We start from the raw sequence: 16079 nt of genomic DNA, 5'->3' as shown, positions 1-16079 counted from the left end.
GAAAGCTGGCGACGAGGATTTTTTTAAAATAAATTTAGAGTACCCAATTCATTTTTCCCAATTAAGGGGCAATTTTGCGTGGCCAATCTACCTACCCTGCACAACTTTGGGTTGTGGGGATGAAACCCACGCAGACACCTTACTATACCCATCATAGGCCATCAAGCCTAAAGTTGAAGAACTAGAGAGATGAGTACGAACAGGAGTCACTGAACCAGTTGCGACACGTGATTGGGCAACACCAATCTTTCCTGTATTAAAATGGGATGGCTCAGTGAGAATTTGAAGAGATTTTAAAACAAATATTAACCCAGTTCCATGCGCAGATCATTATCCACTGCTGCTAATTGATGACTTGTTTGCTGGACCTTCTGGAAGACAGAAAATCAGTAAAATTGATCTTTCACAGGCATATCTGCAGATCAATGTGGCTGCTGAATCATCGCCACCACTCACCATCATAACGCACAAAGGTCTGTTTAGCTACAGGAGACTGCCTTTGGGAATAATATCTGCACCTGCTCCTTTTCAAAAGATGCAAGGATCAAATTTTAAGTGCGTTGAATGGAGTGCAATGTTATTTAGATGACACTCGTCACCCGTTCGAGTGAACAGGAACACTTGGAGAATTTGGAAGCTGCCCTGAAGCGATTACAGAGCCACAATTGGAGAGTTCAAAAGGGAAAGTGTGACTTTTCCAAGTCACTCATATCGGTCATATCATCGACAAAGACACTTTACACAGAGAGCCAAAGAAAATGTCAGCAATCTCGGAAACACCAGGTCTTCAAAAGGTAACACAAGAAAGGTCGTTTTAAGAATTGATCAATTATTATGGTAAACCTGTGCCGAATTTAGCAACACGATTGAAGCCTTTGCACAAGTTGCTATGTGCCAAACAGGCACTGTTGCTTTGTCACGATTGCCGTTACAAGTCAAGCATGAACCTGAAGAACATTGTTAAGATACTGTTGTAAAACCCTTTTTGTCTGTCCTGTGTTCTTCATTTCATCCACGCCCTGCTGCCTGTCTACTGGTTAGCTGCTACAACGTGTCTGCACTGATACCAATCAATCCAGTCGAAATGGTAGTTAACAAGAACTGTGGTTTTAATCAGCTAGAATGTGCACACCAGTAGCTCCTCCCGCACTGAGAGGCTGTCCCGGATCGATGGGTTATATACCTTCTCAGAGGGACGGAGCCACAGGCGGAGCCAACAACAACATCAACAGTAACGGTGAGTAAATACAATAATATATACAACAGCCATAGGTGGCTCACCACATTCACCCCCTGTTGAAAAAGCGTCCGGCGGGGGTGAAGTGGACTCACAGGTTCATCTCACAGGAGGGTGTATTGTCCGCTGTGAACGTCGCAGTGTAAGCGCTGGCGTCGTGACCTTCGCCTCCGGGAGCACGTCGTCCTCACAACAGGGTCCCAGACAGGGTGACGGCGCAGGGGCGGTGCTAATGGACCCCAGATGAGTTGATGGGGTAGATGGGGGGGTAGATGGGGAGGTAGAAGGAAGCGGTGAGGTGATGGTGGGCGCAAGGGTACCCGCGGCGGCCAGGTCCCTGAGGGAGACTGTGTCCTGCCGTCCATCGCGGTGTGTCACGTATGCATACTGAGGGTTCGCATGGAGGCGGTGAACCCTCTCGACCAAGGGGTCGGCATTATGGCTCCGCACGTGCTTCCGGCGGAGTACCGGCCCAGGAGTCGTGAGCCAGTTAGGAAGCGAGACCCCGGAGATCGACGTCCTGGGAAAGACAAATAGACGGTCGTGAGGGGTCTCGTTAGTGGCAGTACACAACAGTGACCGGATGGAGTGGAGCGCGTCAGGGAGGACCTCCTGCCAGTGGGCGACTGGGAGACTTCTAAACCGTAGGGCCAGAAGGGACGACCTTCCAGACCGTAGCATTCTCCCTCTCCCCCTGCCCGTTTCCCCTGGGGTTGTAGCTGGTAGTCCTGCTCGAGCCGATGCCTTTACTGAGCAGGTACTGACGCAGCTCATCGCTCATGAATGAGGATCCCCGATCGCTGTGAATATAAGTGGGGAAACCGAACAGGGTGAAGATGCTGCGCTGCGGGGTCTGTGAGTCTCAGACTGGGTTTGACAGGCTTTTGATTTTTGATTTTTAGGCTTAGCTAGGCATAGTTTAGCGTAGTGCCCCTTCTTGCCACACTTGTTACACGTGGAGTTGCGAGCCGGGCAACGCTGCCTGGGGTGCCGGCCCTGACTGCAAAAGTAACAGCATGGTCCTCCGGAGCTGGACGGCTGCCGCGCGGCGCAGGATTGAGGCACGCCTGGGTCAGGTGATGGCTGTGCCTCCGACGTCCCCAAGGATGCTCCGTGGTTGAATGGAAAGGCATCCAGGCTCTGGAAGGCCACTTCCAGAGAGGTAGCCAGCTTCACAGTCTCCTCGAGATCGAGGGCCCCCTTTTCTAGAAGCCGCTGCCGGACGTAGCTGGACACCTGCCACATAGGTGTCCCGGTCCATCAACTCCGCGTGCTCGACCGCTGTGACAGTCCTGCAGTTACAACTGCGGACGAGTACTCTCAGTTCACATAGGTATTCAGCCAGTGACTCACCCTGGCGCTGACGCCGCGTGGTCAGGTGGTGTCGAGCGAGTACCCCGTTCACCGGCCTCACGAACTGTCGTTTGAGCAGCTCCACTGCCTCCGTGTATGAGGCCGCGTCGCTGATGAGCTGGAAAATCCTGTGGCTCACCCGGGTGTTGAGGAGACGCTGTTTAATTTCCGGGGTGACCTCAGCGGCCAAGGAGCTGAGGTAGGCCTCAAAGCAATTGAGCCAATGCTCAAATATTGCCATAGCCTCCGGCCCCTGCGGGTCAAGATCGCGGCGTTCTGGTTTTAAAACTGCTTCCATGTTAAAAAACATTCTAGCTGATTAAATTGATACCAATCAATCCAGTCTAAACGGTAGTTAACAAGAATTGTGGTTTTAATCAGCTAGAATGTGCCCACCAGTAACTCCTCCCGCACTGAGAGGCTGTCCCGGATCAATGGGTTATATACCTTCTCAGAGGGGCGGAGCCAACAGTAACAGTGAGTAAATACAATAATATATACAACAGCCATACGTGGCTCACCACATGCACCATCTGGGATTTCTGTTTTTGGGCAGAGTTGGAACTCCTATCATGATGGACCAAGCCAAGACATCCCCTTTAGGTTCTGTGGCAAGACCGGTGATGATTATTTGATTGACTTGGCAAGCAGCCAATTGGAAATATGCAAGTTCCTATTGGGGCCTGTGATTGGTGAGGCCAGACAGAAAGTTCCAGGAGGGCGGATCTTGTGAAGAGTGCCATATTGTTTTGGGGTATGTGCTGTGAAACGACCCAGGCTGGAGGCAGCTTTGAATCTCTCTCTCTTTGCCCGTTGATTTCGAGAGCTTTCTATAACCTCTAGTTTCTGATTGGATGCATGATAAGGAGATCGCTGGCTACAAAGAGCTACGTCGGCAGCAAAGAACAACCTCATAACTATTGGTCCCTTTTTCAGTTTAAAACTTTTCCCTCCATTCCCATCATGCGTGTGTCTGTCTTGCTTGGGTCTGGGTGAAAGGTGGGTTTTGGGAGTATGTAGATTGTTACATCATTGTTCTGTTATTGCTTCACATATTGATCTATTCCTCTCGTCATTAATAAATAATTTGTTGCCGTTTTTACTGACGAACCTGGTGTCTGCATCTCATTGCAGCAGTCCAGGACCAAAATCTCCATAAGTTAATAAGAATTATTTGTTAATTCACTTATGTTGCGACCCCGGGCCGAGGGGGGGGCTGGAACTGACCGTGCGTGCGCCCGCCCAGGGTGTCGGGACAACATTTACTCAATTTCTTGCTCATGGCTGGGTACCTATAACTTCATCTCACGTTCAAATACACACAAGAACTGATCCAGTGTTGGGGAAGCTGACGGACCTAGTCCAAAAAGGAACACTGTGAGACATTCATAGGAAACATCCAGACTTCAAGCCCGACATCACACCAAGACTTCAGTTGACAATTCAGAGTGGAGCTCTATTATGGGGAATGTGTGTGATTATTCCTCCATGCTCGTGTGATGAATGTAGGAATTTGTTATAAACTATATTTCATATTTTGTTGTAGTAATGTTATTGAAATCCCTGGGTTAAAACGCAGGCAGGCAGTGTGTCTGCTAAAGATGTGAGTAAGGAGTCGTAAAGGTGAGATAATCATTGATTTTAACCATTTACTTGTTTATAGAGAGTTGGCTCATAGAATATTGTTTATAGAGAGTCCTGCAGTGTAGATAATTTATGAGGCAGAGGTGTTTAGTCCTAGCTAAGCAGTTCATGGGACATCTTCATGGGATACAGAAGATGCAATGAATGGGAGGAGCCAGGTCTGTCTGTAGTTTTGCCATAGGATTTGAGTCTGTGAAGACAGAAGGATTTTCAGGTTGTAATAATAATAATAATCTGTATTGTCACAAGTAGGCTGACATTAACACTGCAAAGACGTTACTGTGAAAATCCCCTAGTCGCCACATTCCGTCGCCATTCCGTTCGGGTACAGCGAGGGAGAAGTCAGAATGTCCAAATTGCCCAACAGCACGTCTTTTGGGACTTGTGGGAGGAAACAGAGCACCCGGAGGAAACCCACGCAGACACGGGGAGAACGTGCAGACTCCGCACAGACAGTGGCACAAGCCGCCAAGACGGGAATCGAACCTGGGACCCTGCTGCTGTGAGGCAACAGTGCTAACCACTGTGCTACCATGTCGCCCTAGTTCTTGAAAGGGTCTCTTTCCAATGGGCTGCACAGAGAACAACAAGTAACCCTGATTGCTAACTTTATTTATGAGTGGATTGTGAACTGCATTGGGTTGCTTAGTTGGAGTTTCTGTTGTGGCAGGTGTAGACAGTAAGTTACAGTTTCTCCTTTTATTTAAGAACTGCTTAACTGATCATTGTAAAGCTGATTATTTGACGTCAGTGTGGTTAATTCTGTGTAAAATAAAGTTTGTTTTAACATAAAAGATACTTATTGGTCAGCGTCTTCACTCCTGGGGCGAAATATCATTTACTCAGTCTTACAAATTTCTAATTGTATGGGGTTTCTCGTCCGGTATCCCAACACAAATTGGGGGCTGGTCTGGGATATCCAAATATTTGCGTAGTTGGGTCTTTGACCAGCTGGAGACACCTTGGTGCGGTGCGGATGAAGGAACTGGCACGCAGTTATTTTTGGTGGCCAGGATTAGGTGCTCAAATTGAAGAGAAAGTAGGGAAATGGCAATAAGACCATAAGACATAGGAGCGGAAGTAAGGCCATTCGGCCCATCGAGTCCACTCCACCATTCAATCATGGCTGATTTCAACTCCATTTACCCGCTCTCTCTCCATAGCCCTTAATTCCTCGAGAAATCAAGAATTTATCAACTTCTGTCTTAAAGACACTCAACGTCCCGGCCTCCACCGCCCTCTGTGGCAATGAATTCCACAGACCCACCACTCTCTGGCTGAAGAAATTTCTCCTCATCTCTGTTCTAAAGTGACTCCCTTTTATTCTAAGGTTGTGCCCCCGGGTCCTAGTCTCCCCATCTAATGGAAACAACTTCCCTACGTCCACCCTATCTAAGCCATTCATTATCTTGTAAGTTTCTATTAGATCTCCCCTCAACCTCCTAAACTCCAATGAATATAATCCCAGGATCCTCAGATGTTCATCGTATGTTAGGCCTACCATTCCTGGGATCATCCGTGTGAATCTCTGCTGGACCCGCTCCAGTGCCAGTATGTCCTTCCTGAGGTGTGGGGCCCAAAATTGCTCACAGTATTCTAAATGGGGCCTAACTAATGCTTTATAAAGCTTCAGAAGTACATCCCTGCTTTTATATTCCAAGCCTCTTGAGATAAATGACAACATTGCATTTGCTTTCTTAATTACGGACTCAACCTGCAAGTTTACCTTTAGAGAATCCTGGACTAGGACTCCCAAGTCCCTTTGCACTTCAGCATTATGGATTTTGTCACCGTTTAGAAAATAGTCCATGCCTCTATTCTTTTTTCCAAAGTGCAAGACCTCTCACTTGCCCACGTTGAATTTCATCAGCCATTTCTTGGACCACTCTCCTAAACTGTCTAAATCTTTCTGCAGCCTCCCCACCTCCTCCATACTACCTGCCCCTCCACCTATCTTTGTATCATCGGCAAACTGAGCCAGAATGCCCCCAGTCCCGTCGTCTAGATCGTTAATATATAAAGAGAACAGCTGTGGCCCCAACACTGAACCCTGCGGGACACCACTGGTCACCGGTTGCCATTCCGAAAAAGAACCTTTTATCCCAACTCTCTGCCTTCTGCCTGACAGCCAATCATCAATCCATGTTAGTACCTTGCCTCGAATACCATGGGCCCTTATTTTACTCAGCAGTCTCCCGTGAGGCACCTTATCAAAGGCCTTTTGGAAGTCAAGATAGATAACATCCATTGGATCCTCGGTCTAACCTATTTGTTATCTCTTCAAAGAAATCTAACAGGTTTGTCAGGCACGACCTCCCCTTACTAAATCCATGCTGACTTGTCCTAATCCGACCCTGCACTTCCAAGAATTTAGAAATCTCATTCTTAACAATGGATTCTAGAATCTTGCCAACAACCGAGATTAGGCTAATTGGCCTATAATTTTCCATCTTTTTCCTTGTTCCCTTCTTGAACAGGGGGGTTACAACAGCGATTTTCCAATCCTCTGGGACTTTCCCTGACTCCAGTGACTTTTGAAAGATCATAACTAACGCCTCCACTATTTCTTCAGCTATCTCCTTTAGAACTCTAGGATGTAGCCCATCTGGGCCCGGAGATTAATCAATTTTTAGACCTCTTAGTTTCTCTAGCACCTTCTCCTTCGTGATGGCTACCATATTCAACTCTGCCCCCTGACTCTCCGGAATTGTTGGGATATTACTCATGTCTTCTACTGTGAAGACTGACGCAAAGTACTTATTCAGTTCCTCAGCTATTTCCTTGTCTCCCATCACTAGATTACCAGCGTCATTTTGGAGCGGTCCATTGTCAACTTTTGCCTCCCGTTTGTTTTTGATGTATTTAAAGAAACTTTTACTATCATTCCTAATGTTACTGGCTAGCCTACCTTCATATTTGATCCTCTCTTTCCTTATTTCTCTCTTTGTTATCCTCTGTTTGTTTTTGTAGCCTTCCCAATCTTCTGACTTCCCACTACTCTTTGCCACATTATAGGCTTTCTCTTTTGCTTTGATGCATTCCCTGACTTGCTTTGTCAGCCATGGCTGCCTAATTCCCCCCTCTGATAACCTTTCTTTTCTTTGAGATGAACCTCTGTACTGTGTCCTCAATTACTCCCAGAAACTCCTGCCATTGCTGTTCTAGTCTTTCCCACTAGGCTCTGCTCCCAGTCGATTTTCGTTAGTTCCTCCCTCATGCCCCTGTAGTTACCTTTATTTAACTGTAACACCTTTACATCTGATTCTACCTTCTTTCTTTCAAATTGGAGATTGAATTCTACCATATTATGATCACTGCCTCCTAAGTGTTCCCTTACTTTAAGATCTTTAATCAAGTCTGGCTCATTGCATAACACTAAGTCCAGAATGGCCTGTTCCCTCGTGGGCTCCATCACAAGCTGTTCCAAAAAGCCCTCCTGTAAACATTCAATGAATTCTCTTTCCTTGGGTCCACTAATCTTGCGCAAACTAGAGAACGCTCCACCATTCCAACTGTTACATCCGTGGGAATGGCCGACACAGGCATGGCAGAGAATATTCATCGATTAGGCTGGTCCACATGTCCTGAGTGATTATGGATACACACTCTAAATGGCCGGAAGACGTGATCAAGAGGTCAACGGCAACTGAGAAACTAGGAGGAATACTCACAAGATTTTGCAGATTGTCAGGGACCATGGTACTCAGTTTACCTCGAAGGAGTTTGAGGACTACGCAAAGGGAAACGGTACACATCCCATCAAGGCAGCTCGGATCAATCTACAATGGATGGATTGGCCGAACATTTTGTTCAATCTTTGAAGCATTCCATGAAAGTGTCAACGAACCAGGGGGCATTGGCGAGAAAAGTAAACAAATTCCTAATGTCTTAACGGAACACTGTACACGCGACAGCACAGAACTCACCGTTGCTAATTCCACCTGGTACTTCAGATATTGTCAAATGACAACAACAAGTACAAATAGGAAGGAGAAAATCTCTAAAAAAGTGAGTATTTAACCAGGGGGAAGAGAGCGCTAGCCAGTAGTTACACCACCAATGAGAAATGGGTATTTGCTATGATCCTAGCAATTATCATACACCGTACACACGGATGATGGAAGGGTTTAAAAGCAAATTACTGCGGATGCTGGAATCTGAAACGAAAGAGAAAATGCTGGAAAATCTCAGCAGGTCTGGCAGCATCTGTAGGGAGAGAAAAGAGTTAACGTTTCGAGTCCGATGACTCTTTGTCAAAGCTTTGACAAAGAATCATTGGGCTCGAAATGTTCGCTTTTTTCTCTCCCTACAGATGCTGCCAGACCTGCTGAGATTTTCCAGCATTTTCTCTTTCGTGACGGAAGGGTTTGGCTGCTAGATTGTAAAAGTTACATCAATGCCATTGGGAAAATGGATATAACTTTTACAATACAATATCTCTAATTATTTTTTATTCTTCCACGGGAAGTGGGTGTCACCGGCTCGGACAGCATTTATTGCCCATCCCTAATGTCCAAGTCCAAAGATGTGCAGGTTAGGTGGATTGGCCATGCTAAATTGCCCTTAGTGTCCAAAATTGCCCTTAATGTTGGGTGGGGTTACTGGGTTATGGGGATAGGGTGGCGTGGACCTTGGGTAGGGTGCTCTTTCCAAGAGCCGGTGCAGACTCGATGGGCCGAATGGCCTCCTTCTGCATTGTAAATTTAATGAAATCTAATTGTCCTTGGACAGAGAGGTTTGCTCGGCAGTTAACAGTCAACCACATTGCTATGGGTCTGGAGTCACATGTAGGCCAGACCGGGAAAGGACGGCAGATTTCCTTCCCTAAAGGACATCAGTGAACCAGATGGGTTTTTTCAACAATCGGCAATAGTTTCATGGTCACCGTTACTGAGACTAGATTTATATTGTGGATATGGACGTCGCGGACACGGATGTTGCGCATGTAAACGTCGCGGATACGGATGTCGCCCATATGAACGTCGCGGATACGGATCGTCGCGGGTACGGACATGACGGATACGGAAGTCGCGGATATGGATCATCGCGGATACGGATCGGCGCGCATACGGATTATTGCGGATACGGCTCATCGTGGGTATGGACATCGCAAATAAGGACATTGCGGATATGGACATCGCGGATAAGGACATTGCGGATAAGGACATCGCGGATAAGGACATCGCGGATATGGACATTGCGGATAAGGACATCGCGGATATGGACATCGCGGATAAGGACATCGCGGATATGGACATCGCGGATAAGGACATCGCGGATATGGACATTGCGGATAAGGACATCGCGGATATGGACATCGCGGATAAGGACATCGCGGATATGGACATCGCGGATAAGGACATCGCGGATATGGACATTGCGGATAAGGACATCACGGATATGGACATCACGGATATGGATCGGCGCGCATATGAACGGCACGGATACGGATCATTGCGAATAAGGACATTGCGGAGATCAACATCGTGGATATGGACATTGCGGATACGGATCATTGCGGATACGGATCATAGCGGATAAGGACATCGCGGATATGGACATCGCGGATACGGATCATTGTGGATATGGATCGTTGCGGATAAGGACATCGCGGATACGGACATTGCGGATATGGACATCGTGGATATGGACATCATGGATACGGACATCACGGATACGGACATCGCGGATACGGCTCATCATGGATATTGACATTGCGGATACGGACATCGCGGATATGGCTCATCGTGGATATGGACATCGCGGATACGGACATCGCGGAAATGGCTCATCGTGGATATTGACATTGCGGATACGGACATCGCGGATACGGCTCATCGTGGATATGGACATCGCGGATACGGACATCGCCGATACGGCTCATTGCGGATATGGATAATTGCGGATAAGGACATCGCGGATATGGACCATTGCGGATACGGACATCGCGGATACGGACATCGCGGATACGGACATCGCGGATACGGACATCGTGGATATGGACATCGTGGATATGGACATCGCGGATACGGATCATTGCGGATACGGACATCGCGGATACGGACATCGCGGATACGGACATCGCGGATATGGACATCGTGGATACGGATCTTTGCGGATACGGACATCGCGGATACGGACATCGCGGATATGGACATCGCGGATACGGACATCGCGGATATGGACGGATATGGACATCGCGGATATGGACATCGCGGATACGGATCATTGCGGATATGGACATCGTGGATACGGATCATTGCGGATACGGACATCGCGGATATGGACATCGCGGATATGGACATCGTGGATACGGATCATTGCGGATACGGACATCGCGGATATGGACAACGCGGATACGGATCATCGCGGATACGGATCATTGCGGATACGGACATCGCGGATATGGACATCGCGGATATGGACATCGCGGATACGGATCATCGCGGATATGGACATCGCGGATATGGACATCGTGGATACGGATCATTGCGGATACGGACATCGCGGATATGGACATCGCGGAAATGGACATCGTGGATACGGATCATTGCGGATACGGATCATTGCGGATACGGATCATCGCGGATACGGATCATCGCGGATACGGACGTCGCGGTTCCTGCTGGATAAGCCCAGCCTGTCTGGCAGTATCTGAGAGAGTTTCCAGTCTATCACCCTGTGCTGGGTGTGTGGACACCAGCAGACTGCCCCCCATTACCCTGCCCAGCCTCTGCTGCCATTACCTGCTCGCTTCTCCTGCCACACTCACTCACTCTCTCCAAAACATCTCAGCACCCGTCTCACAAACTCCAAATTGGGCCCCCAATCCCCGGCCTTTCTCTTCCAGGCCTTAGCCGGTGAGCTGCGGGGCTGAGCGGCGCAACCCAACCACTCGATTGCAGGCCTGCCAGCTGACTAGGCCCGGTTACTATGGTCACGCCGAGCCCAGCGCCTGCGCTCTCTCGGCCCACCGCCCTCTTCGCAGCCACTCGGTCTGCGCACGCGTCCTCTGCCGGGCCAAGGCCGGGAGGGGGGGGGGGGGGAAAGTATGCGCACGCGTCCTCTGCCGGGCCCGGCCGCTCGGTCTGCGCACGCGTCCTCTGCCGGGCCCGGCCGCTCGGTCTGCGCACGCGTCCTCTGCCGGGCCCGGGCGGGCCGCTCCGTCTGCGCAGGCGCCCTCACGGCCCGGGCGGGCCGCTCCGTCTGCGCAGGCGCCCTCACGGGCCCGGCCCCTTGCACCATTCACATTGCAACATACTCTCTTCACCCATCAGCTTGCATGTTTTTTTTAAAAGGGTTGGGGGATATGATATCCATGTTGCAATCACCATGCAGCCATGATGGGATAAAAACTAGGAGCAGGATGAGCCATTCAGCCCCTCGAGCTGGCTCCACCATTCAATACTATCTCGGCTGATCTCTCCGCCTCATCTTCACCGTCCGCCCCGCTCTCCGCAACCCTTCAACCCGCTACTCATTAAAAACTTTATCCATCACCTCCTCAAATTTTCCGCCATCAAGACTATGAGTCAGGCTGGTTTAGCACACTGGGCTAAATCGCTGGCTTTGAAAGCAGACCAAGGCAGGCCAGCAGCACGGTTAAAATCCCGTTCCAGCCTCCCCGAACAGGCGCCGGAATGTGGCGACTAGGGGCTTTTCACAGGAACTTCATTGAAGCCTACTTGTGACAATAAGCGATTTTTCATTTCAAGTGCTGGCAAATGGGATTAGGCAGGTCAGGTGTTTTTCATCTGTCACTGCAGATTCGATGGGCTGAAGGGCCTCTGTGATTCTGTGATCCACTGCACACTCGGGTAGTGACTTCCACACATTCACAACCCTCTCAGAGAGATCATTCCTCATTTGTTTTAAATCTGCTACCCCTTATGATATCTTAATCTTAATTATGATATCTATGACCTCTTATGATATCTTAATCCCATTTTCCAGCACTTAGTCCGTAACCCTGTATATGCGACATGAATCCCAGGTCCATCTGGCCTGCGAAATCCTACCAACTGTCCTGGTTTGACACAATTCACACCTCTTTAACCTGGGGTTACCCCATCTCTGGATCTGTAAAGATTTAATCACCTGCTAATGCTCGCATTCCAAGCATTGTTTGGCATCTTTGAATCTGTCTATATATATGTTTCTGGAACATACCTCTTCATTCATCTGAGGAAGGAACAGCGCTCCGAAAGCTAGTGACATCGAAACAAACCTGTTGGACTTTAACCTGGTGTTGTAAGACTTCTTACTGTGCTCACCCCAGTCCAACGCCGGCATCATGGAGGTTCAAGTGTGCATTCAAATGCTTCTTAAATGTTGAGGGTTCCCGATTCTACCACTCTTTCAGGCAGTGAGTTCCAGATTTCCACCAACATCTGGGTGAAAACTTATTTCCTGAAATCTTCTCAAAATCTCCTGCCCCTTAGCCTAAATTTATACCCCTGGTTATTGACCGTTCTACTCAGGGTAGACAGGAAGAAATTTCCCCAATCTATATCGTTCATAATTTTATGCACTTTAATCAAGTGTGTTCCCCCCCCCCCCCACCCCGCCCCCTCCTATGCCTTCTCTAAGGAAAACAACCCTTGCCAAACCAGCTTCTCTTCATAGCTAAAATGCTCCAACCAGGCAGTATCCTGGTGAATCTCCTCTGCACCCTTTCAAAAAATTAAATTAAATTAAAAATTAAAGAAATTAACAGACAGAGAGGAGGTTCCGAGTAGTCTGGAAGGCTTAAAAGTAGACAAATCTCCAGGGCCAGATGAAATGTATCCCAGGCTATTGAGTGAGACAAGGGAGGAAATAGCAGGGGCGCTGGCAATAATTTTCAATTCCTCTCTGGCCACAGGAGAGGTGCCGGGGGACTGGAGGATAGTCCATGTGGTTCCATTATTCAAGAAGGGAGGAAGGGATAAACCAGGAAACTACAGGACAGCACAGTAGCATTGTGGATAGCACAATTGCTTCACAGCTCCAGGGTCCCAGGTTCGATTCACTGGGTCACTGTCTGTGCGGAGTCTGCACATCCTCCCCGTGTGTGCGTGGGTTTCCTCCAGGTGCTCCGGTTTCCTCCCACAGTCCAAAGATGTGCAGGTTAGGTGGATTGGCCATGATAAATTGCCCTTAGTGTCCAAAATTGCCCTTCGTGTTGGGTGGGGTTACTGGGTTATGGGGATAGGGTCGAGGTGTTGACCTTGGGTCGGGTGCGCTTTCCAAGAGCTGGTGCAGACTTGATGGGCCGAATGGCCTCCTTCTGCACCGAATTCTATGGAAGCAATTCTGAGAGAGAGAATTAATCTGCATTTGGAGAGGCAGGGATTAATCAAGTCAGCATGGTTTTGTTAAGAGGTCATTTGAACAACTTAGTTGAATTTTTCAAAGAGGTCAACGGGTGTGTAGATGAGGAAAATGCATTTGACGGTCTACTTGGACTTCAGCAAGGTTTTTAATAAGGTTCCACATGAGAGACTTGATAGCGAACTTAAGAGCCCATGAGATCCAAGAAAATTTCGATCCAGAATTGGCTGAGTGGCAGGAAGCAGGGGGTGATGGTCCAGGGGTGTTTTTCTGACTGGAAGCCTGTGTCCAGTGGCGTCCCGCAGGGATAAATGTTGGGGCCCTTGTTGTTCGTAGTTTATATAAATGCTTTAGACATGAATGCAAGATGAACAAATGCACAACTGTAATCATGGGTGATTTTAACATGTGTACTGACTGGATTAATCAAATTGGCAAGGGTAGCCTCAAGGGAGATTTCATAGAGTTAATGAGAGATACTTTCTTAGAGCAACGTGGTATGGAGCCAACCAGGGAGCAGGCTATTTTAGATTTAGTATAATGTAACGAATAAGGGTCGATAAATAGTCTGGTTGTTAAGGATCCTCTTGGAAGGAGTGATCAAAGGTGCTAGAATTTTGATTGATTGATTTTTATTGTCACATGTATCGAAGTACAGTGATAAATATTTTTCTGCGGCCGAGGGAACGTACACAGTACGTCCATAGTAGACAAAAAGAATAATCAGAAGAGGACATTGACAAATGATACATCGACAGTGATTGGTTACAGTGCGGAACAAGGGGCCAAACAAAGCAAATATATGAGCAAGACAAGCATAGGGCGGCGTGAATAGTGTTCTTACAGGGAACAGATCAGTCCGAGGGGGAGTCGTTGAGGAGTCTAGTAGCTGTGGGGAAGAAGCTGTTCCTATGTCTGGATGTGCGGATCTTCAGACTTCTGTATCTGCTGCCTGATAGAAGGGTCTGGAAGAAGGCAATGCCTGGGTGGGAGGGGTCTCTGATAATGCTGTCTGCCTTCCTGAGGCAGCGGGAGGTGTAGACAGAATCAATGGGAGGTGACAAGCTTGTGTGATGCGTTGGGCTGAGTTCACCAGTCTGCAGTTTCTTGCGACCTTGGACCGAGCAGTTGCCATACCAGCTGTGATGCAGCCGGTTAGGATGCTCTCTATCGCACATCTGTAGAAGTTTGAGAGTCGATGCAGACATGCTGAAATTCATTAGCTTCCGTAGGAAGTAGAGACGTTGTTGGGCTTTCTTGTTTTCGGTACACCATTCAACCAAGTGATTTATCTCCCTACTGTAGTCTGATTCGTCGTTGTTTGAGATACGACCTACCACAGTCGTTTCATCCACAAACCTATCGATTGAATTGGAGTTAAATCTTGCCACACAGTCATGTGTGCACAGGGAGTACAGTAGAGGAATATCAAATTCAGATTGAGTGAGAGAAGACAGAATACCATACTAAAGTATTAGTGTTGGGCAGAGGTACTTATACAGGCCTGAGGAAAGAGTTGGCCCAAGTAGACTGGGCACAAATAATTGAGGGTAGGACAGGTTAAAGAACAATGACGAATGTTCAGGGAGATATTAAATACCTCTCAATAAAGTATATTCCAGAGAGGAAGAGGAATTGTAAAAGGGAGAAAAACGGGAGCACGGTAGCACAAGTGGCGAGCACTGTGGCTTCACAGCGCCAGGGTCCCAGGTTCGATTCCCCGCTAGGTCACAGTCTGTGCGGACTCTGCACGTTCTCTCCGTGTCTGCGTGGGTTTCCTCCAGGTGCTCCGGTTTCCTCCCAGTCAAAAGATTATCATAGAATTTACAGGGCAGAAGGAGGCCATTCGGCCCATCGGGTCTGCACCGGCTCTTGGAAAGAGCACCCTACCCGAGGTCAACACCTCCACCCTATCCCCATAACCCAGTAACCCCACCCAACACTAAGGGCAATTTTGGACACTAAGGGCAATTTATCATGGCCAATCCACCTAACCCGCACATCTTTGGACTGTGGGAGGAAACCGGAGCACCCGGAGGAAACCCACGCACACACGGGGAGGATGTGCAGACTCCGCACAGACAGTGACCCAAGCCGGAATCGAACCTGGGACCTTGGTGCTGTGAAGCAATTGTGCTATCCACAAGGCTACCGTGCTGCCCCACAACCTAAAGATGTGCGGGTTAGGTGGATTTACCATGCTAAATTGCCCTGAGTGTCCAAAAAGGTTAGATGGGGTTATTGGGTGATCGGGATAGGGTGGAAGTGAGGGCTTAAGTGGGTTGGTGCCGACTCGATGGGCCGAATGGCCTCCTTCTGCACTGTATGTTCTATGTTCCTTGGCCAAACAAGGAAGTCAAGGAAGACAAAGGCAAAAACTAGGGCATACCTCACTGCAAAAGACAGTGGGAAGCTGGAGGATTGGTAGAGCTTTCAGAACTTTGGTTCAGCAAAAGGATACTAAAAATAAATTCAAAAGAGCTAAGATAAACTACGAAAGGAAACTAGCAGAAAACAAACACTGAAATCAGAA

General features: G+C 48.2%; 1 protein-coding gene across 2 annotated transcripts in view; it reads right to left on the bottom strand.

The window, feature by feature from the left end:
* ttc33 (tetratricopeptide repeat domain 33) overlaps positions 1 to 11191 on the bottom strand; it is a 139326-nt gene extending 128135 nt beyond the window's left edge. Inside the window, exon 1 of one of the 2 annotated variants that reach the window (XM_072515607.1) lies at positions 10981 to 11191. The gene's annotated coding sequence lies outside the window, so the exon portion shown is untranslated. The remainder of the gene's footprint in view (positions 1 to 10980) is intronic. The other variant, XM_072515606.1, reaches the window with a different exon arrangement.
* Between the last annotated feature and the right edge of the window lie 4888 nt (positions 11192 to 16079).

Source organism: Scyliorhinus torazame, chromosome 9 (assembly GCF_047496885.1).
Source record: "Scyliorhinus torazame isolate Kashiwa2021f chromosome 9, sScyTor2.1, whole genome shotgun sequence".
Classification (NCBI taxonomy): Eukaryota; Metazoa; Chordata; class Chondrichthyes; order Carcharhiniformes; family Scyliorhinidae; genus Scyliorhinus; species Scyliorhinus torazame.
The sequence above is the reverse complement of the archived record's forward strand: the minus strand, read 5'-3'. Positions and strand labels throughout refer to the sequence as shown.